Source organism: Rutidosis leptorrhynchoides, chromosome 11, assembly GCF_046630445.1.
Source record: "Rutidosis leptorrhynchoides isolate AG116_Rl617_1_P2 chromosome 11, CSIRO_AGI_Rlap_v1, whole genome shotgun sequence".
Taxonomy (NCBI): Eukaryota; Viridiplantae; Streptophyta; class Magnoliopsida; order Asterales; family Asteraceae; genus Rutidosis; species Rutidosis leptorrhynchoides.
The window spans coordinates 68,698,680-68,725,325 of NC_092343.1; positions in this window are offsets into that span (position 1 = coordinate 68,698,680).

Sequence of the window (26,646 nt, forward strand, 5' to 3'; positions counted from 1 at the left end):
TTATATAAGTTGTCCAATTAATAGACTTTTCTGCTTTTGCCCACGTTTCGAATAGCCAAAAGATGCAGCAGGGAGCCAGAACCCTTTAAATCGGAAGCTCACAACTCAGCCACTAACAAATCCAATTATGACTACGAAGCAGAAAATTGTCAACGTCCATTAATTTAACCACTTAAATAATTTTTCTTTCCGTTTGAGATATTAGATAAGAAATAGAGAAAATTTCTAAGTCCTAAAAACTAAAGCGTCGAGAAATAAGAAAGAAAAAGAATGCGCGTCGAAAAACGTCGAAAAATAAAAATAAGAAAGTAGCGAGTCGTGACTTAAAAGTCACTAAAATTTTAAAATCGTCGCAAAATTCTAAAGCACCTAAATCTTAGTCTAAAGAAATAGCACTTACGGGATTTAACGGCAAAGCCTAAAAATCTAAAAATAAAAATAAGCTACGGCAAAATACTAGAACTTAAAACTAGCTACGAACAATAAAGATACAAATATTACACTAAAAAAAATACAAAATATAAAAATAAACTTAAAGTTGTAAAAAGTACAATTTTTATAAAAATATTATTTTTATATTTTTATTTTATAAAAGTATTAATTTTTATATATAATAAAACTAATTAAAAATAATTATTACAAATTTAATTAAAACTAAAAATTAAATATTAAATTAATTAAACCTAATTAGGGTTTTAAAATAATAATAATTAATATTATTCCGTAATAAATGCGAAGTAGGGTTCCTGGGTGCGCCTGTCAGGGTGGCTCCGCGAGTCGTGGATTTTTAAGCCTGCAAACTCCGCGAGTCGTGGAGTTTGAAAAACGTGTTTTTTTTTAAATTTTATATTGTTTTTCTAAAAATATATATAAATATATTTATACAAAAATAAATAAAAAATATAGCATTTCGCCGAGTCCCCGGCAGCGGCGCCAAAAACTTGATGTGGTAGCGTGGGGGTACGTGATAGTACTATATTTAACTACGAAATACGTTACAAATTACACAAGTTTTAATTATTTATTTACAAATGGGATATACCTAAACCTTGCTACAACACTATAGGCAGTGTACCTAATCTTAGAGTAGTATAGTTTTTAGTAAGTCCGGTTCGTTCCACAGGGAACGGGCTTATTGCACTCTATATTTTAAACAATTATATTCTTACAAAATATATTATATTAATAATATATAAAAGGGGGTTTTACCGTTTAATGACCGGTTTGTCGATTTTATATTTTAAACGAAGCGTAAAGTAAATGACGATATTTAACTAACAATATAAAATAAATAACAATAATTAAAATGACAATAAATAAAAGTACGAGGAAATATGAAATAAAATATATTATGCTTATTTAAGCTTCCGTAACCATGATGTTTGACGTTTTGATTATTTATTACCCTGAGTTAATTGTCCTTTGTCCTGGATTATTTGATAAGTCCATCTGGTTTTTTCCATAACGGTCCATCAGTCATAAATATAAAGTGCGAGTGTCCTCGTCAAATTATCCTTATGTCCGAAGTCAAATATTTCAACTAATTGGGGACTTAAACTGTAACAAGATTTTAATACTTTGTTTAATAATTACACCAGGTTATCGACTGCGTGTAACCCAAGGTTTTAATACTTTGTTATCAATTATGCCAAGTGTCCTTGTACATAATTTCACCCCTGTTTTAATAATTCTAGTGACTATTAATCCATTCCCGTGTCCAGTTAAATGAACTATTATTCGTACATATAAATACCCCACCCATCGTGTCCGATCGAGTGTATATGATTATTTATAGGGACGTCCAATTGTAAATCTTTATATTAAAATTAACAAACTATCATTTAGTTAAACAAATATAAAGCCCATTAATAGCCCATAGTCTAATTTCCACAAGTGTCGTTCTTTTGTCCAAACCCCAATTATGGTACAAAGCCCAATTACCCCGTCTTTAATTTTTAGCCCAACATCATGATTACTTCGGCTCAAATAAGCATAATAATAACTTAAGCACGAGACATTAATTTAAAAAGATGAACATAGCTTACATTGATTATTTATCGCGTAGTGGTACACGAACAGAGCTCCGACTTTAAAACCCGTAAAAATAACTTTTACATAACCCAAACTAATCTAATATAACACTAATCTATATATATATATATATATATATATATATATATATATATATATATATTATATATTTATTTATATTATACTACGGAGTATTATTATTATTATGTTATTTAAACTCGCAGAATTCGTGGTCTTTTATAGGCATTTTGATTTCTGACAGCTCCGCGAGTCGTGGAGTTTTAAGCCTTCAAACTCCGCGAGTCGTGGAGTTTGAAAATCCCGCTCACAAACTTTTGGCTCCTAGCTTGTCAACATAATAAATATATAAATATAAAATATAAATATTTAATATAATTATTTATATATTATATTATATTCTTGTGCATAGTAGACTTGTAATTTTTGGTCCATTGCGTCGGGCGTTGATAGTTGGCTCGTGTACCGGTTTCGGATTTTCGAACGTCCTTTCGTATAATTTAATATCTTGTACTTTGCGTTTTGTAACTTGTACTCTTGTCATTTTTAGACGTTTTTCATCAATAAATTGAACCTTTTGAATTGTATCTTGTACATTTGAGCTTTTTGGACGTTTTTGTCTTCAAATCTTCGTTTTCGCCTTTTGTCTTCGCACTTATTTATTTAAACAATTACAATAAAAATATAATACAATTACATATGAAAACCTATTATTTAGGAGGGATATTGCTATGAAATATATGTTCCTTTTTAGCCTTATCAGTGACGAATATGAGTTGATAAATAGAGTTTTATCATCATTGAGTAATATGGATAAAACAATTCGATTAATCGAAGAGTACAAATGAAGCTATCACAAAAGAGTGAAATGAGTAAATGCAGGTTCGTCTTAACTTTTGACGTTGTCTTGGTTGAATTTCGGAATTCAAGGGATTTAGAAAAAATCTACGTAATCTATATAAGATTTGATTCTTCGGCGAGTAAGGAAATTAAGATCTCTATAATTAAATACGGTGATCTGCCTCGATTACTCTGTCTGATGTTTCCATTATAAATTAAACTTTTTCCGTTTCATTATTTTCACCATTCCTATACTTTCTTTCTTAGTTCATACATCCAAAAGATTGTGAAAATGCTTAATCCAGTCCTAATCCTTAGTATTTTCCTAATTATCATTTCTGTCATCCTTCTTTTCAATCTTCCACCAGAAAAATCTGTTTATTTCTACTATTTCCTTGGGGTGATACTATTCTTAATTCTACCATGTCTTTATATTGATATTCGTATTAATATCCATGGTTTGTAACCTCCGTGTTGTTATTGGGCTTTATATTTTCTCTTATATTTTGGAGCTCTTTGCCTTTTTATTCTCTTCTCGACCTCTAGTAAGGCGAGTAATGGTCCAGAATTCGTAAGTATGGAGTTTCTAATGAACTTCATGTTCTAAACAAGAAAGAACGTAATAGCACAATTTGATTTGTCAAATTACCAGAATCACTGAGAATAGAACTATCAAGATATTATGTTCTTGATATGTTTATATAATACATAGAATGTAAGAGTCGTGTAAAATGGCACATGATGACGTTATGGTCTGTGAATCATCACGTTTCATTAGAAACTCAGCATGACTTACTGTAATATAATCATGTTGATCAAGTGTCATTATATTATACTAACTCATGCTTCAATTCCCAACACTACTTCAAAAGCATTCAAATTTTAAATTCGAATTTTTCAGAATTTAGAAACTAAATAGTTTCCTTTCTGATATAACACTGATATCGCGAAGAGATAATTGATTTCAGATAAGAATAGTTATGAAAATATCTTCAGAAATATAGAGGATATTTATAACGAAAGGTACGATGATATCTTAGAATTTCAAATATCGATGGATGATGATGAAGATTTTGTTCGTAAAAGTGTAGAGTCAGGAGCAAGTTATTCATTAATGACTTCAGCAGATACTGAACCATTTGAATTCTTTGAAGGCAGGTTTAGTCTTTGTGAATTGTCCACAGCCTCCTTCATGGTTTGCTCAATTCGTTTTCCAGTTCCAACTTTTCTGCTTTGCCAATATACTATTCTTTACCATCAAACTTTTGACGATTAAGGTCGTTTACAGTTTTTGCTGCTTCATCAGCAATTTTCAAAATTTGGAGTATTGATTCGTAGATTGGGTGCTTTTCAGAATCTCAGAGTGGAAGATCATAATTCTAAGAGATAAAGGTTATATGTATACATATAACTGTTGATGTAGAAATGCTGCGAGATTTGAAATACTGGTTGCTGATTCTCGGTAATTGGTATGGCTATTCTCGTTACAAGATGCGAATGCGTATATGATAGGGATTTAATGAACAAATATAATGGTTTTTTGGAGAGACTTAAGTCAATGAGTAACGAAGTTGTTGATAAGTTTACTGCTAATGTGGTGGAATATAAACGGTTCTCCGGTAACGATGACGAAGACAAACTTATATATCAAGGTTATAATAAGACTAATCCGAATGAAAGTCGAAATTGATTTGCTGGAGCTGTGACAAAATTGCCTACTTTGGAGAGGAATTGCAATGTTATTTTCGGTAATAATAACGTTAAAAGAATTAGCACAGCTACGTGTTAAACGTTTGCTCAAGTTCCGAGGGTTTTCAGGTGCATAACTATATGCATCAATCTTTTCTTCCGTAAATGAAGTGCGGTTGGTTCATCCTCTCGATTGAGGTGTTTTCAAGAATGATGAAAGGTTTGAACGCAGATTGTAATCGTCAAGATACAATTGAGGTTTAAGATGAACTCAAGTGGCAAAATTGAAGAAATGTTTAGTTTCATATGTTATAATCAATATTTTATTTCATTTTAATTGTCCAATGTTGGCAGTCCACAGTTAGCAGTCCACAATTAGTAATTCAATAATAATTCATATATAGTTTAATATATAATATTCGAATTAATTAATACGTATCGTGACCCATTGTTTACATGTCTCAGACTCGATCACAACTCAAAGTATATATATTATTATAGAATCAACCTCAACCCTGTATAGATAACTCGATCATTACTGCATATAGAGTGTCTATGGTTATTCCAAATAATATATATAGATGCGTCGATATGATATGTCAAAACATTGTATACGTGTCCCGATATTTAAAATGCGTAAATAATAGTATTTAAATGACGATAAATAAAGTGCGTAAAATAAATAACAGAAATTAAATGACGATAAATAAAATTGCAAGAATATAAATTGCGATAAATAAACTGCGATAAATAAATTGCGATAATAAAATGTAATAAGGAATTAACAGTTAGCTAGGAACAGTTAGCTAGGATTTTGTTAGCGTGGATTCTTAACAAAATTTTCTCATGGTTAATTTAATTGTTTCTAACAAATTTTATTTTTGTCCAATGTTTTCTTCATTATGCCACTTGTTGGATTCTGATAAATCAAAAATCCAATTATGAAATTGAATGAAAAGGGTTATTCTATAACGACCCGACCAAAACGTCATTGATGGTGTCGTTAACTTAGGTCCCGTTACGTGGTCATAGTCCCTATATGAGACGCGTTTGACCAAAATTATGTCGCATTCATTTGAAACGTACAAGACTTACAAAGTTTAGTTTACCGACGGTTTGGCATCTAGTTTAAGTTTACAAAAGTTATAAGGTATAATTGAAATAACTTGCGACATAATTAGTTTAAAATCACGGTTGCTATAAATAGCGTAAGTATGTATGCTTTAAGTTTGAATCCAAAAGTGCTATCGCTAGCGTATGCATGTATGCTTGACTCCAAGCAAGTAATCAAAGTATGCAGAAGCCTGTATCAAGTAGCCAAGTATGAACCTGAGAAACATATAGAAAATTGTCAACGAAAAAAGTTGGTGAAATCATAGGTGTATTTGTAAACGTTGTTTTTGAACCACAAGATTTGTATAGTTGATTATCCAAATCGTTTGCATTCCAAAAGTATGTTCGCGAGCACCCAATTATCAAACTTAACTGTTTTGTACCCTGTTACGTAGTGTTAGAACATACACTATACTCGAAAATATATTTCATCCGCTAACGGTAGCGAACCGTCCGAATGAGGGCTCGTCAAGCCCATGTGATCATGATGTGTGCGATGCGTACTAGGAAATAGTTATATTTTTACTAGGAAATACTATTAAATACGATACAATTTTACACAAGTGATTTATTTATTTATAGAATGGATATACCTAAACCTTGCTACAACACTTATAGGCAGTGTACCTAATCGTACAGTAGTGTAGTTTTTAGTAAGTCTGGTTCGTTCCACAGGGATCTTTAGCCAAGTTTAACGCTATATTAGTTTTAACTTATAATTGTAAAAATACAAAAATATATATAAGTAGTATTATTATTATAAAGGGGGTTTTTACCGTTTAATGACCGGTTTGTCGATTTTTAAAACTTTAGTCGCAGTTAAAACCTAATGTAAAATATTAAAAATAAATATAACTTAATTTAAAGCGTAAATTAAATAACGATAATGAAATTGCGATAACTAAAAGTGCGATGAAATAAAATTATGATAATTAAAAAGTGCGATAATTAAAAGTGCAATTAAATACAATGATAATAAATAAAAGTGCGATAATTAGAAGTGCAATTAAATATGAAAATAAAGGAATTATGCTTATTTAAACTTCCGTAATCATGATGTTCGACGTGTTGTTTTTAGTTTATTCCCATGGTTTAATTGTCCTTTGTCCTGGATTATTTAATATATCCGTCTGGTTTTTGTCCATAACAGTCCATCAGTCATAAATATAAAGTGCTAGTGTCCTCGTCAAATTATCCTTATATCCGAAGTCAAATATTCCAACTAATTGGGGACTTAAATTGTAACAAGGTCTTAATACTTTGTTTAATAATTACACCAGGATATCGACTGCGTGTAACCCAAGGTTTTAATACTTTGTTATCAATTATGCCAAGTGTCCTTGTACATAATCCACCCCTGTTTTAATAAGTCTATTAACTATTAATCCATTCTCGTGTCCGGTTAAATGAACGATTATTCGTACATATAAATATCCCGCCCATCGTGTCCGATCGAGTGTATATAGTTATTTATAGGTACGTCCAATTGTAAATCTTTATATTAAATTAACAAACTATCATTTAATTAATCAAATATAAAGCCCATTAATAGCCCATAGTCTAATTTCCACAAGTGTCGTTCTTTTGTCCAAACCCCAATTATGGTACAAAGCCTAATTACCCCATCTTTAATATTTAGCCCAACATCATGATTACTTCGTCTTAAATAAGCATAATAATAATTTAGCTACGAGACATTAAATTAAAAAGGTTGAACATAACTTACAATGATTAAAAATAGCGTAGCGTTACACGGACAGAATTTCGACTTACACCCTTACAGCATTCGCTAACATACCCTTATTATTAAAATTAAAATTAAAATTAAAATTATAATATATATTTATTTATTTATACGTTGAGAGAAGAGAAGAAAAATATATATAAAACTGATCACCAAACTGCGAAATTTATAGGATGTGGCCAGCCACCTACTGCCATGCGATCGCATGGAATTTGTTCTTCCAGGCCATGCGATCGCATGGCCCATTTTTCCAGCTCACAAGAGCTTGTTTCCTAGCTTGCCTACGTTTATAATATATAATATAATATATATATTAATTTTAAGAATTAATTATATATTATATTATATTCATGTGCATAGTTGACTTGTAATTTTAGGTCCGTTGCGTCGAGCGTTGAGAGTTGACTTTGGTCCCGGTTCCGGATTTTCGAACGTCCTTGCGTATAATTTAATATCTTGTACTTTGCGTTTCGCGTCTTGTACTCTTGTAATTTTGAGACGTTTCTTATCAATAATTGGAACCACTTTGATTGTATTTTGTACTTTTGAGCTTTTTGGTCGTTTGCATCTTCAATTCGTCGAATCTATCTTTTGTCTTCACCTTTTATTATTTAAACGAATATCACTTGTAAATAGAACAGTTGCAACTAAAAGCTTGTCTTTCTTGAGGGATAATGCTATTAAATATATGTTCATTTTTAGCATTATCAAATATTCCCACACTTGAGCGTTGCTTGTCCTCAAGCAATATAGTCTTGAAATAAATATACTAGAATCACTTCTTTATTCTTCACACTTTGTACATCAGTAATTTCTATACGGCGGTATAAACAATGGTAGTAACGATATGGTTTACAGTCCCACATGACTATAAAATTTAGATCCCTTAAGGAAATTGGATCTTTATGAAAACATTTGATCTTTTGAAAATTAAATCTAGCTTTTACCCTAGATAAGTTTTCCGGAATAACCCTTCACCGGTGTTGCAAAATGTTTTTGTGGGTTTGGTGGGTTTCAGATTTGAAAATTTTAGCTAAAAACTTGCAGTTTTGTGTCACCCACTTGCTAACCTTGTATTGGGAAAGCAACACATCCAGTATACTTGCTCCGTATATTACCTTTCGGTAAACTACCGTCCAGTTGTAAAGGAAAGCATTGAACAAGCAACTGTTAAGGCAATGTCCCCTGAAATGCTTTTAATTATGGTCTATAACGTGTCGGATGCAATTACTATCCTTGGTAGGAGCAATAGTAAAGCTCACCCTTATAATTTTTCGGTTTGGCACAAGGTCCTGTCTTCGACCATACTATGCAACCACCGTTCTTACGGTTGACACCCGATTTAGTTCAGGTGACCTAATGAATTCCAGGTGAATTCCTAGGATTTTACGTTCAATGGTAATGAACGCATTAAAAATGGGTTTTTCAGAAAACAAATAGGTTTGTAATTTTGATCAAAATATTTTCTCGTTCAAGCTCGAGTTTAGATATCATCGAATTCCATGAGTTTGTAATTCTCAATCTTTAAAGTCAATCTCAAGGATTGAGTAATATCAGGCTTAAAAGCTGATTTTTGATCTTTTAAGGAGATTATCATTTCTGGGGATCTGATTCATTAGTCTTATCAAGCTAATTTGCACGGCGCCCTCCCCATTTTACGAGACAGATCCTCTCATGGTTAGGATAAGTCTGACCACTTGGCGACCCTGTTTGATGCTGAAGTCCGTGGATTTCCAGCTGATTTTCGAGAAAACTTTTTAAGGTTTTTCGTAAACTCTACAACTGGTCTGGACGACAACTTCCTGACCTAAATCAAGAAGCGCGTTTCTTTTTCGGAAGACTTTACTTCCTTTTAATGATGGAATTGATTCATCGTGTAGATCCATCTTTCTTTCAAATATATTACAAGAAATTGGGTAAAACGGTTAATTTTGTCCAAAACAAAAGTATCCTCAGTTATTTGTACAAAAATATGTGATATATGTTCAAAATAACTTGGTAAATTTTTCCCACACTTGGCTTTTATTTTCCTTTCTTTGCCTTTTTATTGTCCTCTATTCCATTTTAAATGAATTCTAACATTTTGGTTTGTTTCTCAATTTATGTCCTTTCCGAGGTAACAATAATTTCGGTGTTTAACACCTAGTTTTATCGTTCATAAATATGTATAAACATGATTTTGAGTTCATTTAATTGAAAATTTTTACTAGAATTGGTAGTCAGTATATAAGACTAGGGCTGTTCTTTATTATCAGAGAGCACTAGATTCTAATACAACTACTGCGTTACTAGTATTTTTAATGGTAACCAAGTGTATAAGTTACAAATTTTAAAAATCTGAAAGAATTTAACCCCTTCCCACACTTAAGATCTTGCAATGCCCTCATTTGCAAGAAATCAGTAACAATTTAAATTATTGAGGGTGATTAGCGTAGAAAATTGATTAAATTTTACCAAAGTTTCCAAACATATTGGCGTTTGTTTGTTGAATGATAAATGGTGCACACCATTTGTTCATTCCGTCTTGTTGTTACATCACATTTGTTTTTCATTTTGTCGTCAAAATTAGTAGCTTTTACTGAACTTAATGCCAGTCTTTGAAAATGCGCTGTTTTACCCTGTTGTGTACAATTGACAATATACATACATACAAATATAAACATGCATGGTAATTTGAAATGGGACTTAAAATCCCACTTTCAAATCAAATATGAAATATTAGTACAAAATAATAAAAATATTAAACAATACATTAATGTATCACAATATCATATGTTTAAACATAAATAAATAAAAATCATAGAAATCACCAACATGAACTATATCAATCTGGATAGGGGTTCCAGTTCATGTTGTCGTTCGGGTTCCATGGTTGGTGATAGGTGCACTGGTAGGCCTGGTTAGGGTCGAAGATAAAATGTCCCGTTCTTATTGATTAAAAACGTTCCATATTAATTGATTTCGTTGCGAGGTTTTGACCTCTATATGAGACATTTTTCAAAGACTGCATTCATTTTTAAAACAAACCATAACCTTTATTTCATAAATAAAGGTTTAAAAAGCTTTACGTAGATTATCAAATAATGATAATCTAAAATATCCTGTTTACACACGACCATTACATAATGGTTTACAATACAAATATGTTACATCGAAATCAGTTTCTTGAATGCATTTTTTACACAATATCATACAAACATGGACTCCAAATCTTGTCCTTATTTTAGTATGCAACAGCGGAAGCTCTTAGTATTCACCTGAGAATAAACATGCTTTAAACGTCAACAAAAATGTTGGTGAGTTATAGGTTTAACCTATATATATCAAATCGTAACAATAGACCACAAGATTTCATATTTCAATACACATCCCATACATAGAGATAAAAATCATTCATATGGTGAACACCTGGTAACCGACATTAACAAGATGCATATATAAGAATATCCCCATCATTCCGGGACACCCTTCGGATATGATATAAATTTCGAAGTACTAAAGCATCCGGTACTTTGGATGGGGTTTGTTAGGCCCAATAGATCTATCTTTAGGATTCGCGTCAATTAGGGTGTCTGTTCCCTAATTATTAGATTACCAGACTTAATAAAAAGGGGCATATTCGATTTCGATAATTCAACCATAGAATGTAGTTTCACGTACTTGTGTCTATTTTGTAAATCATTTATAAAACCTGCATGTATTCTCATCCCAAAAATATTAGATTTTAAAAGTGGGACTATAACTCACTTTCACAGATTTTTACTTCGTCGGGAAGTAAGACTTGGCTACTGGTTGATTCACGAACCTATAACAATATATACATATATATCAAAGTATGTTCAAAATATATTTACAACACTTTTAATATATTTTGATGTTTTAAGTTTATTAAGTCAGCTGTCCTCGTTAGTAACCTACAACTAGTTGTCCACAGTTAGATGTACAGAAATAAATCGATAAATATTATCTTGAATCAATCAACGACCCAGTGTATACATATCTCAGTATTGATCACAACTCAAACTATATATATTTTGGAATCAACCTCAACCCTGTATAGCTAACTCCAACATTCACATATAGAGTGTCTATGGTTGTTCCGAAATATATATAGATGTGTCGACATGATAGGTCGAAACATTGTATACGTGTCTATGGTATCTCAAGATTACATAATATACAATACAAGTTGATTAAGTTATGGTTGGAATAGATTTGTTACCAATTTTCACATAGCTAAAATGAGAAAAATTATCCAATCTTGTTTTACCCATAACTTCTTCATTTTAAATCCATTTTGAGTGAATCAAATTGCTATGGTTTCATATTGAACTCTATTTTATGAATCTAAACAGAAAAAGTATAGGTTTATAGTCTGAAAAATAAGTTACAAGTCATTTTTGTAAAGGTAGTCATTTCAGTCGAAAGAACGACGTCTAGATGACCATTTTAGAAAACATACTTCCACTTTGAGTTTAACCATAATTTTTGGATATAGTTTCATGTTCATAATAAAAATAATTTTCTCAGAATAACAACTTTTAAATCAAAGTTTATCACAGTTTTTAATTAACTAACCCAAAACAGCCAGCGGTGTTACTATGACGGCGTAAATCCGGTTTTACGGTGTTTTTCGTGTTTCCAGGTTTTAAATCATTAAGTTAACATATCATATAGATATAGAACATGTGTTTAGTTGATTTTAAAAGTCAAGTTAGAAGGATTAACTTTTATTTGCGAACAAGTTTAGAATTAACTAAACTATGTTCTAGTGATTACAAGTTTAAACCTTCGAATAAGATAGCTTTATATGTATGAATCGAATGATGTTATGAACATCATTACTACCTCAAGTTCCTTGGATAAACCTACTGGAAATGAGAAAAATAGATCTAGCTTCAAAGGATCCTTGGATGGCTTGAAAGTTCTTGAAGCAGAATCATGACACGAAAACAATTTCAAGTAAGATTTCCACTCGAAATAAGATTGTTATAGTTATAGAAATTGAATTAAAGTTTAAATATGATTATTACCTTGTATTAGAAAGATAACCTACTGTAAGTAACAAAGGTTTCTTGATCTTGAATGATTACTTGGAATGGATTTAGAAAACTTGGAAGTAAACTTGCAATCTTGGAAGTATTCTTGATTTTAAGAAACTAGAACTTTTGGAATTTATGAAGAACACTTAGAACTTGAAGATAGAACTTGAGAGAGATCAATTAGATGAATAAAATTGAAGAATGAAAGTGTTTGTAGGTGTTTTTGGTCGTTGGTGTATGGATTAGATATAAAGGATATGTAATTTTGTTTTCATGTAAATAAGTCATGAATGATTACTCATATTTTTGTAATTTTATGAGATATTTCATGCTAGTTGCCAAATGATGGTTCCCACATGTGTTAGGTGACTCACATGGGCTGCTAAGAGCTGATAATTGGAGTGTATATACCAATAGTACATACATCTAAAAGCTGTGTATTGTACGAGTACGAATACGGGTGCATACGAGTAGAATTGTTGATGAAACTGAACGAGGATGTAATTGTAAGCATTTTTGTTAAGTAGAAGTATTTTGATAAGTGTCTTGAAGTCTTTCAAAAGTGTATGAATACATATTAAAACACTACATGTATATACATTTTAACTGAGTCGTTAAGTCATCGTTAGTCGTTACATGTAAATGTTGTTTTGAAACCTTTAGGTTAACGATCTTGTTGAATGTTGTTAACCCATTATTTATTATAACAAATGAGATGTTAAATTTTTATATTATCATGATATTATGATATATAATATATCTTAGTATGATATATATACAGTTAAATGCCGTTACAACGATAATCGTTACATATATGTCTCGTTTCGAAATCATTAAGTTAGTAGTCTTATTTTTACATATGTATTTCATTGTTAATACACTTAATAATATATTTACTTATAATTTAACATAATTAACCAAGTGTATCAATATCTTAATATGATTCATATGTACCTAGTAAGACGTTGTTATAACGATAATCGTTATATATATCGTTTTCGAGTTTCTTAAATTAATAGTCTCATTTTTATGTATATAACTCATTGTTAAAATACCTAATGAGATACATACTTATAATAAAATCATGTTAACTATATATATAATCATATATATGTCATCGTATAGTTTTTACAAGTTTTAACGTTCGTGAATCACCGGTCAACTTGGGTGGTCAATTGTCTATATGAAACCTATTTCAATTAATCAAGTCTTAACAAGTTTGATTGCTTAACATGTTGGAAACACTTAATCATATAAATAACAATTTCATTTAATATATATATAAACATGGAAAAGTTCGGGTCACTACAGTACCTACCCGTTAAATAAATTTCGTCCCGAAATTTTAAGCAGTTGGAGGTGTTGACGTATCTTCTGGAAATAAATGCGGGTATTTCTTCTTCATCTGATCTTCACACTTCCAAGTGAACTCGGGTCCTCTACGAGCATTCCATGGAACCTTAACAATCGGTATCTTGTTTTGTTTAAGTCTCTTAACCTCACGATCCATTATTTCGACGGGTTCTTCAATGAATTGAAGTTTTTCATTGATTTGGATTTCGTCCAACAGAATAGTGAGATCTTCTTTAGCAAAACATTTCTTCAAATTTGAGACGTGGAAAGTGTTATGTACAGCCGCGAGTTGTTGAGGTAGCTCCAGTTGGTAAGCTACTGGTCCGACACGATCTATAATCTTGAATGGTCCAATGTACCTTGGATTTAGTTTCCCCCGTTTACCAAATCGAACAACGCCTTTCCAAGGTGAAACCTTAAGCATGACCATTTCTACAATTTCAAACTCTATATCTTTTCTTTTACTGTCCGCGTAGCTCTTTTGTCAACTCTGGGCGGTTTTCAATCTTTGTTGAATTTGGATGATTTTCTCGGTAGTTTCTTGTATTATCTCCGGACCCGTAATCTGTCTATCCCCCACTTCACTCCAACAAATCGGAGACCTGCACTTTCTACCATAAAGTGCTTCAAACGGCGCCATCTCAATGCTTGAATGGTAGCTGTTGTTGTAGGAAAATTCTGCTAACGATAGATGTCGATCCCAACTGTTTCCGAAATCAATAACACATGCTTGTAGCATGTCTTCAAGCGTTTGTATCGTCATTTCGCTCTGTCCATCAGTTTGTGGATGATAGGCAGTACTCATGTCTAGACGAGTTCCTAATGCTTGTTGTAATGTCTGCCAGAATCTTGAAATAAATCTGCCATCCCTATCAGAGTTAATAGAGATTGGTATTCAATGTCTGGAGACGACTTCCTTCAAATACAGTCGTGCTAACTTCTCCATCTTGTTATCTTCTCTTATTGGTAGGAAGTGTGCTGATTTAGTGAGACGATCAACTATTACCCAAATAGTATCAAAACCACTTGCAGTCCTTGGCAATTTAGTGATGAAATCCATGGTAATATTTTCCCATTTCCATTCCGGAATTTCGGGTTGTTGAAGTAGACCTGATGGTTTCTGATGCTCAGCTTTGACCTTAGAACACGTCAAACATTCTCCTACATATTTAGCAACATCGGATTTCATACCCGGCCACCAAAAATGTTTCTTGAGATCCTTGTACATCTTCCCCGTTCCAGGATGTATTGAGTATCTGGTTTTATGAGCTTCTCTAAGTACCATTTCTCTCATATCTCCAAATTTTGGTACCCAAATTCTTTCAGCCCTATACCGGGTTCCGTCTTCCTGAATATTAAGAAGCTTCTCCGATCCTTTGGGTATTTCATCCTTTAAATTTCCCTCTTTTAAAACTCCTTGTTGCGCCTCCTTTATTTGAGTAGTAAGGTTAGTGTGATTCATTATATTCATAGATTTTACTCGAATGGGTTCTCTGTCCTTTCTGCTCAAGGCGTCGGCTACCACATTTGCCTTCCCCGGGTGGTAACGAATCTCAAAGTCGTAATCATTCAACAATTCAATCCACCTACGCTGCCTCATATTCAGTTATTTCTGATTAAATATGTGTTGAAGACTTTTGTGGTCGGTATATATAATACTTTTGACCCCATATAAGTAGTGCCTCCAAGTCTTTAATGCAAAAACAACCGCGCCTAATTCCAAATCATGCGTCGTATAATTTTGCTCGTGAATCTTCAATTGTCTAGACGCATAAGCAATCACCTTCGTCCGTTGCATTAATACACAACCGAGACCTTGCTTTGATGCGTCACAATAAATCACAAAATCATCATTCCCTTCAGGCAATGACAATATAGGTGCCGTAGTTAGCTCTTTCTTCAATAATTGAAACGCCTTTTCTTGTTCATCCTTCCATTCAAATTTCTTCCCTTTATGCGTTAATGCAGTCAAGGGTTTTGCTATTTTGGAGAAATCTTGGATGAATCTTCTGTAGTAACCAGCCAATCCTAAAAATTAACGTATATGCTTCGGAGTTTTTGGGGTTTCCCACTTTTCAACAGTTTCGATCTTTGCCGGGTCCACCTGGATACCTTCTTTGTTCACTATGTGACCGAGGAATTGAACTTCTTCAAACCAAAATGCACACTTTGAAAACTTAGCGTACAGTTTTTCTTTCCTCAATACTTCTAGCACTTTTCTCAAATGTTCTTCGTGCTCTTGATCATTCTTTGAGTAAATAAGTATGTCATCGATGAAAACAATGACAAACTTGTCAAGATATGGCCCACACACTCGGTTCATAAGGTCCATAAACACAGCTGGTGCGTTAGTCAATCCAAACGGCATAACCATAAACTCGTAATGACCATAACGCGTCCTAAAAGCAGTTTTTGGAATATCATCCTCCTTTACTCGCATTTGATGATATCCAGAACGTAAATCGATCTTCGAATAAACCGACGAGCCTTGTAGTTGATCAAATAAGTCGTCAATTCTCGGCAGTGGATAATAGTTTTTGATGGTAAGTTTGTTCAACTCTCTGTAGTCAATACACAAGCTAAATGTACCATCCTTCTTCTTGACAAACAAAACAGGAGCTCCCCATGGTGATGTGCTTGGTCGAATGAAACCACGTTCTAATAGTTCTTGCAGTTGGCTTTGCAGTTCTTTCATCTCGCTGGGTGCGAGTCTATAAGGAGCACGAGCTATTGGTGCAGCTCCTGGTACAAGATCTATTTGAAATTCAACAGATCGATGTGGAGGTAGTCCCGGTAATTCTTTCGAAAATACATCAGGAAATTCTTTTGCGACGGGAACATCATTGATGCTCTTTTCTTCAGTTTGTACTTTCTCGACGTGTGCTAGAACAGCATAGCAACCTTCTCTTATTAGTTTTTGTGCCTTCAAATTACTAATAAGATGTAGCTTCATGTTGCCCTTTTCTCCGTACACCATTAAGGGTTCTCCTTCTTCTCGTACAATGCGAATTGCATTTTTATAACATACGATCTCTGCTTTCACCTTCTTCAGCCAGTCCATGCTAACTATTACATCAAAACTCCCTAACTCTACTGGTATCAAATCAATCTTAAATATTTCGCTACCCAGTTTAATTTCTCGATTCCGGCATATATTATCTGCTGAAATTAATTTACCATTTGCTAATTCGAGTAAAAATTTACTATACAACGGCGTCAATGGACAACTTAATTTAGCACAAAAATCTCTACTCATATAGCTTCTATCCGCACCCGAATCAAATAAAACGTAAGCAGATTTATTGTCAATAAGAAACGTACCCGTAACAAGCTCCGGGTCTTCCTGTGCCTCTGCCACATTAATATTGAAAACTCTTATGCGGCCTTTTCCATTCGTGTTCTCCTGGTTCGGGCAATTTCTAATAATGTGGCTCGGTTTTCCACATTTATAACAAACTACATTGGCATAACTTGCTCCGACACTACTTGCTCCGCCATTACTCGTTCCGACACCATTTGTTCCTTTCGTTCTGTTAACCCCTGGTCCGTAGACCTCACACTTCGCCGCGCTATGACCATTTCTTTTACACTTGTTGCAAAATTTGGTGCAGAACCCCGAGTGATACTTTTCACACCTTTGGCATAGCTGCTTCTGATTGTTGTTGTTGTTGCGGTTGTTATTGTTGTTGGGATGATTGTTGTAGTTACTGTTGTTGTTGTTGTTGTTGTTGTTGTTGTTGTTGTTGTTGGGCCGTTTGTTGTAGTTGCGATTGATGTTGCCATTGTTGGGATAATTGTTGCGATTATTATTGTAATTGCTGTTGTTGTTGTATTGGTGATTCTTATCATCGTTTTCCTCCCACTTTCTTTTGACTTGCTTCACATTGGCCTCTTCAGCCGTCTGTTCTTTAATTCTTTCCTCAATCTGGTTCACTAGTTTGTGAGCCATTCTACATTCTTGTTGTATGGAGGCGGGCTCGTGTGAACTTATATCTTCTTGGATTCTTTCTGGTAATCCTTTCACAAACGCGTCGATCTTCTCTTCCTCATCTTCGAACGCTCCCGGACACAATAGGCACAATTCTGTGAATCGTCTTTCGTACGTGGTAATATCAAATCCTTGGGTTCGTAACCCTCTAAGTTATGTCTTGAGCTTATTGACCTCGGTTCTGGGACGGTACTTCTCGTTCATCAAGTGCTTGAATGCTGACCACGGTAGTGCGTACGCATCATCTTGTCCCACTTGCTCTAGATAGGTATTCCACCATGTTAACGCAGAACCTGTGAAGGTATGCGTAGCGTACTTCACTTTGTCCTCTTCAGTACACTTACTTATGGCAAACACCGATTCGACCTTCTCGGTCCACCGTTTCAATCCGATCGGTCCTTCGGTTCCATCAAATTCCAAAGGTTTGCAGGCAGTGAATTCTTTGTAGGTACATCCTACACGATTTCCTGTACTGCTAGATCCAAGGTTATTGTTGGTATGTAGCGCAGCCTGTACTGCGGCTATGTTTGAAGCTAGAAAAGTACAGAATTCCTCTTCATTCATATTCACGGTGTGTCGAGTAGTCGGTGCCATTTCCTTCAAAATAGTCAAATGGAACAAGTTAATCATACAGAATATTAAGAGTAGTTAATAGTATTTCGTAGCATAATATGAACTCATTTATAAAAGCTTTTTCTTCATATTAGCATTTTATAAGTTTAAATTCAGGTAGTACCTACCCGTTAAGTTCATACTTAGTAGCTAATATACAATTCAACTACTACAATTCTATATGAAAAACTGATTATAATAATATTTCGCGTTCAAACTTTTATACAATATTTTACAAACTTACAATACCGCTTATTTTACATAAAGCATGAAATATAGCACACAATAACTTTGATACAAGATAGTTGTGAAGATAATTCTAGCTAGTACACAAGTCGTTCAGCAAAGGCAATAAAGACACGTAATTCATACGTCCAGAAACAAGTCATGCATTCTGGTTTTACTAGGACTACTTCCCATCCTTGGTCTTGTGGAACATAACCGTTATGGCCGTTGATAAGACAGCATGTTGTAACGTCGTCAAAGGGACGAGGGTTACGTAATGTCCAACAGTCCCGTAACAATCTAAAAACCTCATTTCTTACCCCAATTACCGACTCCGTTACTTGTGGGAAAGTTTTGTTTAATAGTTGTAGCCCGATGTTCTTGTTCTCACTTTGGTGAGAAGCGAACATTACTAACCCGTAAGCATAGCATGCTTCTTTATGTTGCATGTTAGCCACTTTTTCTAAATCATGAAGTCCTATATTCGGATACATTGAGTCAAAATAATTTCTTAACCCGTTGCGTAAAATAGCATTTGGGTTCCCCGCAATATATACGTCAAAGTAAACACATCGTAACTTATGGGTTTCCCAATGTGATATCTCCCATCTTTCAAATGAAAGTTTCTTATAAACCAAGACATTCTTGGAACGTTCTTCGAATGTCTTACAAACTGATTTCGCCTTAAATAGTTGTGCTGAGGAATTCTGACCGACTCTAGACAAGATTTCATCAATCATGTCTCCGGGTAGGTCTCTTAAAATATTAGGTTGTCTATCCATTTTGTGTTTTTAAACTGTAAAATAGACAAGAGTTAGATTCATAAAAAAAATTACTTATTAATACAGGCAATTTTTACATATATCATAAAGCATAAGCACACTATATTACATATATTACACCACACGAATACAACTATCTTATTCCGACTCGCTCGTTTCTTCTTCTTCGGTTTTGGTTCGTTTTGCCAAGTTTCTAGGGATATATGATGTTCCCCTAATACGAGCCGTCGTTTTCCACATTGGTTTAGAAAAACCTGGTGGTTTAGAGGTTCCCGGGTCATTGTTACAACTTAAGGGCTTCGGGGGTTGACGATACATATAATGTTCATCGGGGTTGGAATTAGATTTCTCTATTTTTATGCCCTTTCCCTTATTATTTTCTTTTGCCTTTTTAAATTCAGTTGGGGTAATTTCTATAACATCATCGGAATTCTCGTCGGAATCCGATTCATCGGAGAATTGGTAATCCTCCCAATATTTTGCTTCCTTGGCGGAAACACCATTGACCATAATTAACCTTGGTCGGTTGGTTGAGGATTTTCTTTTACTTAACCGTTTTATTATTTCCCGCACCGGTTCTATTTCCTCTTCCGGTTCCTCCTCTTCCGGTTCTGATTCTTCTTCCGGTTCCGACTCTTCTTCCGGTTCCTCTTCGGGAACTTGTGAATCTGTCCACGAATCATTTCAATTTATATTTGACTCTTCATTATTATTAGGTGAGTCAATGGGACTTGTTCTAGAGGTAGACATCTATCACATAATATCAAACGCGTTAAGAGATTAATATATCACATAATATTCACATGTTAAAAATATATTGTTTCCAACAAAATTTGTTAAGCAATCATTTTTCAAGTAAATACGGTCGAAGTCCAGACTCACTAATGCATCCTAACAAACTCGATAAGACACACTAATGCAAAATTCTGGTTCTCTAAGACCAACGCTCGGATACCAACTGAAATGTCCCGTTCTTATTGATTAAAAACGTTCCATATTAATTGATTTCGTTGCGAGGTTTTGACCTCTATATGAGACGTTTTTCAAAGACTGCATTCATTTTTAAAACAAACCATAACCTTTATTTCATAAATAAAGGTTTAAAAAGCTTTACGTAGATTATCAAATAATGATAATCTAAAATATCCTGTTTACACACGACCATTACATAATGGTTTACAATACAAATATGTTACATCGAAATCAGTTTCTTGAATGCAGTTTTTACACAATATCATACAAACATGGACTCCAAATCTTGTCCTTATTTTAGTATGCAACAGCGGAAGCTCTTAGTATTCACCTGAGAATAAACATGCTTTAAACGTCAACAAAAATGTTGGTGAGTTATAGGTTTAACCTATATATATCAAATCGTAACAATAGACCACAAGATTTCATATTTCAATACACATCCCATACATAGAGATAAAAATCATTCATATGGTGAACACCTGGTAACCGACATTAACAAGATGCATATATAAGAATATCCCCCATCATTCCGGGACACCCTTCGGATATGATATAAATTTCGAAGTACTAAAGCATCCGGTACTTTGGATGGGGTTTGTTAGGCCCAATAGATCTATCTTTAGAATTCGCATCAATTAGGGTGTCTGTTCCCTAATTCTTAGATTACCAGACTTTATAAAAAGGGGCATATTCGATTTCGATAATTCAACCATAGAATGTAGTTTCACGTACTTGTGTCTATTTTGTAAATCATTTATAAAACCTGCATGTATTCTCATCCCAAAAATATTAGATTTTAAAAGTGGGACTATAACTCACTTTCACAGATTTTTACTTCGTTGGGAAGTAAGACTTGGCCACTGGTTGATTCACGAACCTATAACAATATATACATATATATCAAAGTATGTTCAAAATATATTTACAACACTTTTAATATATTTTGATGTTTTAAGTTTATTAAGTCAGCTGTCCTCGTTAGTAACCTACAACTAGTTGTCCACAGTTAGATGTACAGAAATAAATCGATAAATATTATCTTGAATCAATCCACAACCCAGTGTATACGTATCTCAGTATTGATCACAACTCAAACTATATATATTTTGGAATCAACCTCAACCCTGTATAGCTAACTTCAACATTCACATATAGAGTGTCTATGGTTGTTCCGAAATATATATAGATGTGTCGACATGATAGGTCGAAACATTGTATACGTGTCTATGGTATCTCAAGATTACATAATATACAATACAAGTTGATTAAGTTATGGTTGGAATAGATTTGTTACCAATTTTCACGTAGCTAAAATGAGAAAAATTATCCAATCTTGTTTTACCCATAACTTCTTCATTTTAAATCCGTTTTGAGTGAATCAAATTGCTATGGTTTCATATTGAACTCTATTTTATGAATCTAAACATAAAAAGTATAGGTTTATAGTCAGAAAAATAAGTTACAAATCATTTTTGTAAAGGTAGTCATTTCAGTCGAAAGAACGACGTCTAGATGACCATTTTAGAAAACATACTTCCACTTTGAGTTTAACCATAATTTTTGGATATAGTTTCATGTTCATAATAAAAATAATTTTCCCAGAATAACAACTTTTAAATCAAAGTTTATCACAGTTTTTAATTAACTAACCCAAAACAGCCCGCGGTGTTACTACGACGGCGTAAATCCGGTTTTACGGTGTTTTTCGTGTTTCCAGGTTTTAAATCATTAAGTTAGCATATCATATAGATATAGAACATGTGTTTAGTTGATTTTAAAAGTCAAGTTAGAAGGATTAACTTTTATTTGCGAACAAGTTTAGAATTAACTAAATTATGTTCTAGTGATTACAAGTTTAAACCTTCAAATAAAATAGCTTTATATGTATGAATCGAATGATATTATGAACATCATTACTACCTCAAGTTCCTTGGATAAACCTATTGGAAATGAGAAAAATAGATCTAGCTTCAAAGGATCCTTGGATGGCTTGAAAGTTCTTGAAGCAGAATCATGACACGAAAACAATTTCAAGTAAGATTTCCACTCGAAATAAGATTGTTATAGTTATAGAAATTGAATTAAAGTTTGAATATGATTATTACCTTGTATTAGAAAGATAACCTACTGTAATTAACAAAGGTTTCTTGATCTTAGATGATTACTTGGAATGGATTTAGAAAACTTGGAAGTAAACTTGCAATCTTGGAAGTATTCTTGATTTTATGAAACTAGAACTTTTGGAATTTATGAAGAACACTTAGAACTTGAAGATAGAACTTGAGAGAGATCAATTAGATGAATAAAATTGAAGAATGAAAGTGTTTGTAGGTGTTTTTGGTCGTTGGTGTATGGATTAGATATAAAGGATATGTAATTTTGTTTTCATGTAAATAAGTCATGAATGATTACTCATATTTTTATAATTTTATGAGATATTTCATGCTAGTTGCCAAATGATGGTTCCCATATGTGTTAGGTGACTCACATGGGCTACTAAGAGCTGATCATTGGAGTGTATATACCAATAGTACATACATCTAAAAGCTGTGTATTGTACGAGTACGAATACGGGTGCATACGAGTAGAATTGTTGATGAAACTGAACGAGGATGTAATTGTAAGCATTTTTGTTAAGTAGAAGTATTTTGATAAGTGTCTTGAAGTCTTTCAAAAGTGTATGAATACATATTAAAACACTACATGTATATACTGTTGGGATTTAACAAGTTTATAATATACTTAAACCATTTTAAGAATTAAGAAAGCGGAAGCATGTTAATTACCAATTTTAGACTTGTAAATCTTTAACCATTTAAAGTTAAATCCCAAATAGGATCAAGTTGTGAAACATACTTACAAACTAAGAGTGGGTTTAGAGTTCATACCTCCTCAAGCTAGTTGAGGGTTGATTCAAAAGATGATGATGATGATGATGATGAAGAATGGAGCTTCAAAATGATGAAACCTCAAGGAGAAATACCCCAAGCTTTTGCACCAACACCTAGTCTTTGGTTAGGATTTAATTACACTTGAATAGAGCTTGCAAACACCAAATGAAGAACCCTTTCTTCCTCCCAAAAGGCCACGAATTCAGCAGGGTTTTTGAGAGTGTTTTGTGCAGATTTTTGATGTGTTTTCATGTGTTTGTGTCTCCAAGAGGTCTTGGTACATATGCACATGGAATCTATGGAAGTGACCACACAAAATGCTAGTCAAGTGCATGCTTGTTAAGACTCCAATGCCACTTCCATAATTAGTTTTATAAATGAAATGATTTATAAAAGAATTAGTTTTTATAAAACCCTTTTATAAACTTCCATGTACATTTTATATAAAACCCATTTTTATAAAATGTAATATAACATTATTAATTATTTAACTTATAAATAATTAAGTTTTAATTATATAAATTATTCCATAATTTATATACACATCAAGTAATATGATTTTAGAAAACCAATTTTCTTAAAATCCAAGTGTCGCGTATTTAATCAACGATCCAGTCGCTAAGATCAAATACGAATAAGGTGTTGGTAAGCTTGTTATTGGGTATGACCCGACTTGGATCATAACACATTAGCCACATTAATTTAATATGTCTCTCGGGCATACGAAGAACCTTCAATCTCCCACTTGCACGAGAAACATAAGAAATTAATGCAAGTGATGGATACCACCTAACGACCGTCCATCACCCCCAATATGCTATGACTTTGTGCCATTCAATAACATCATCCCTTTCGAGTTCCCACCTCGAATATGAATAGGTGAATCTTTCATTATTTCCTTTCGTCCTAGATGTCATGTTAAATCCAAGAGATACAGAGTGATCACTCTCTTTTAGATTTAACTTTATCAAGCCTTAGACATCTGACTCTCAACGAATAAGAGGGACAAATTCCATCTTGACTACATACGTCCTAAATATGTACCTTGCATTATACCTGAGCTCTTCCTTGTGAGCTACCATATTTCAGAATAGCGAAGGAAAGAATCAAGGCACAATACTTGGTAAATATCCGAACCCAATATGTATCTCAGGTAAGAGGATACAATGATATTCGCCTTTACTCAAGATTACAAGTGATCAACCACAAAGGCTCTATTTAGTAAGTCTTGAGAGCGGGTCTTCCAATATTTGTGTCCCACAAATATCTATGAACCTTGGTTACAACCTTACCCCACATTCATCCCGTGAATGTATACCAATCCAAGTTCATAATAGTCTAAACCTCACACTTGTTCCCACGAATGTGATCGACTACGGAATTTTAGAATAATTACTTATTCATGGATAAAATATGCAAAATAGGAACATGACTCAAAATAAATTAATACCATAATTATATTAATGAGTTTGAACAATTTCGTTCCATTACAATACTTAAACAGATCATGACCAATCACTAGAATATCGAAGCCCTAATGCACAAACATGTCCATTATGTTTTGCTCCATGTAAGAGCTTCGTGAGAGGATCCGCTATATTAAGATCTGTGTGAACTTTGCGAATACATATCTTTCCCTTTTCAACTTCATCCCTTATGTAGTTGAATCTCCGCTCAATGTGACGGGTCTTTTGGTGAGCACGAGGTTCCTTGATTTGAGCAATCGCACCCTCGTTGTCACAAAAGATCTCAAGAGGGTCCTGAATGGAAGGGACTACTCCTAAGTCGTCGATGAATTTCTTCATCCATGCAGCTTCCTGAGCTGCCAATGATGCGGCGATGTACTCCGACTCTGTAGTGGATAAAGCAACAACATCCTGTTTTGAACTCTTCCAAGAGACTGCACCTCCATTTAACGTGAAGACATAACCAGATTGTGATCGAGAATCATCTCGATCAGTTTGGAAACTCGCGTCCACGTAACCTTTTACAGCGAGTTCCTCCTCACCAGACCCATATATTAGAAACATATCCTTAGTCCTCCTAAGGTATTTCAATATACTTTTAACAGCAATCCAATGACTGTTTTCTGGGTTATTCTGGTATCTGCTTGTCAGGCTAAGAGCGCATGACACATCCGGTCTAGTGCATATCATTGCATACATGATTGACCCAATGGCAGACGCATATGGGACTTTCTTCATTCTCTCTTGTTCATCTTTCGTGGTGGGGCACTGAGATGAACTGAGGAGTGTTCCTCTTTGAATAGGTACCAAACCTTTCTTAGAGTTCTCCATCTTGAACCTTTTCAAGATCTTTTCAATGTATGCACTTTGATTCAAACCTATCAGTTTCTTGGATCTATCCCTGTAGATCCCAATCCCCAAAACGTATTGTGCTTCTCCAAGATCCTTAATAGAGAAGCATTTACTTAGCCAAGTTTTAACTCTTTGCATTGCCGGAATATCATTTCCAAATAACAATATATCATCCACATATAGTACAAGGAACATGATAGTGCTCCCACTAGCTTTCTTATATACACAAGCTTCATCACCATTTTTAATGAAGCCAAATTTCACGGCTTCCTCATTAAAACGATGATTCCACATTCTAGATGCTTGTTTCAATCCGTAGATTGACTTCTTTAACTTGCATACCTTTTTAGGATATTTCGGATCAACAAAACCTTCAGGTTGAACCATATAGACATCTTCCACAAGATATCCATTTAGGAAAGCGGTCTTGACATCCATTTGCCATATTTCATAATCATAATGAGCAGCAATGGCAAGTAATATCCTAATAGACTTTAGCATTGCCACAGGCGAAAAAGTTTCATCATAGTCAACCCCTTGAGTTTGAGTGAAACCTTTTGCTACAAGTCTAGCTTTATATGTATCCAAGTTTCCATGTATGTCGGTTTTCATTTTGAAAAGCCATTTACAATCAACTAGCCTTGAGCCAGCAGGTTGTGTAACAAGTTCCCAAACTTGGTTGTCATACATGGATTGCATCTCAGCGTTCATGGCTTCCTGCCATTTATCTTTATCAATCCTTGATAAAGCATCTTGGTAGTTTATTGGTTCATCCAAATCAACCACATAGCAACCATCCATGAGAAACCCATATCTCTCAGGAGGATTACTAATCCTACCAGATCTGCGAACGTCTTGTGTATTTTGATCATCCATTTGATCACTCTCAACATTTTCATGTTGAGTGCTAGTGTCAACCAATTGTGTATCATCTACTTGATCTTGAACCTCTTCAAGATCTATCTTCCTTTCACTACTTCCTTCCATTAGGAACTTAGTTTCAAGGAATTCCGCCTTCCGAGCAA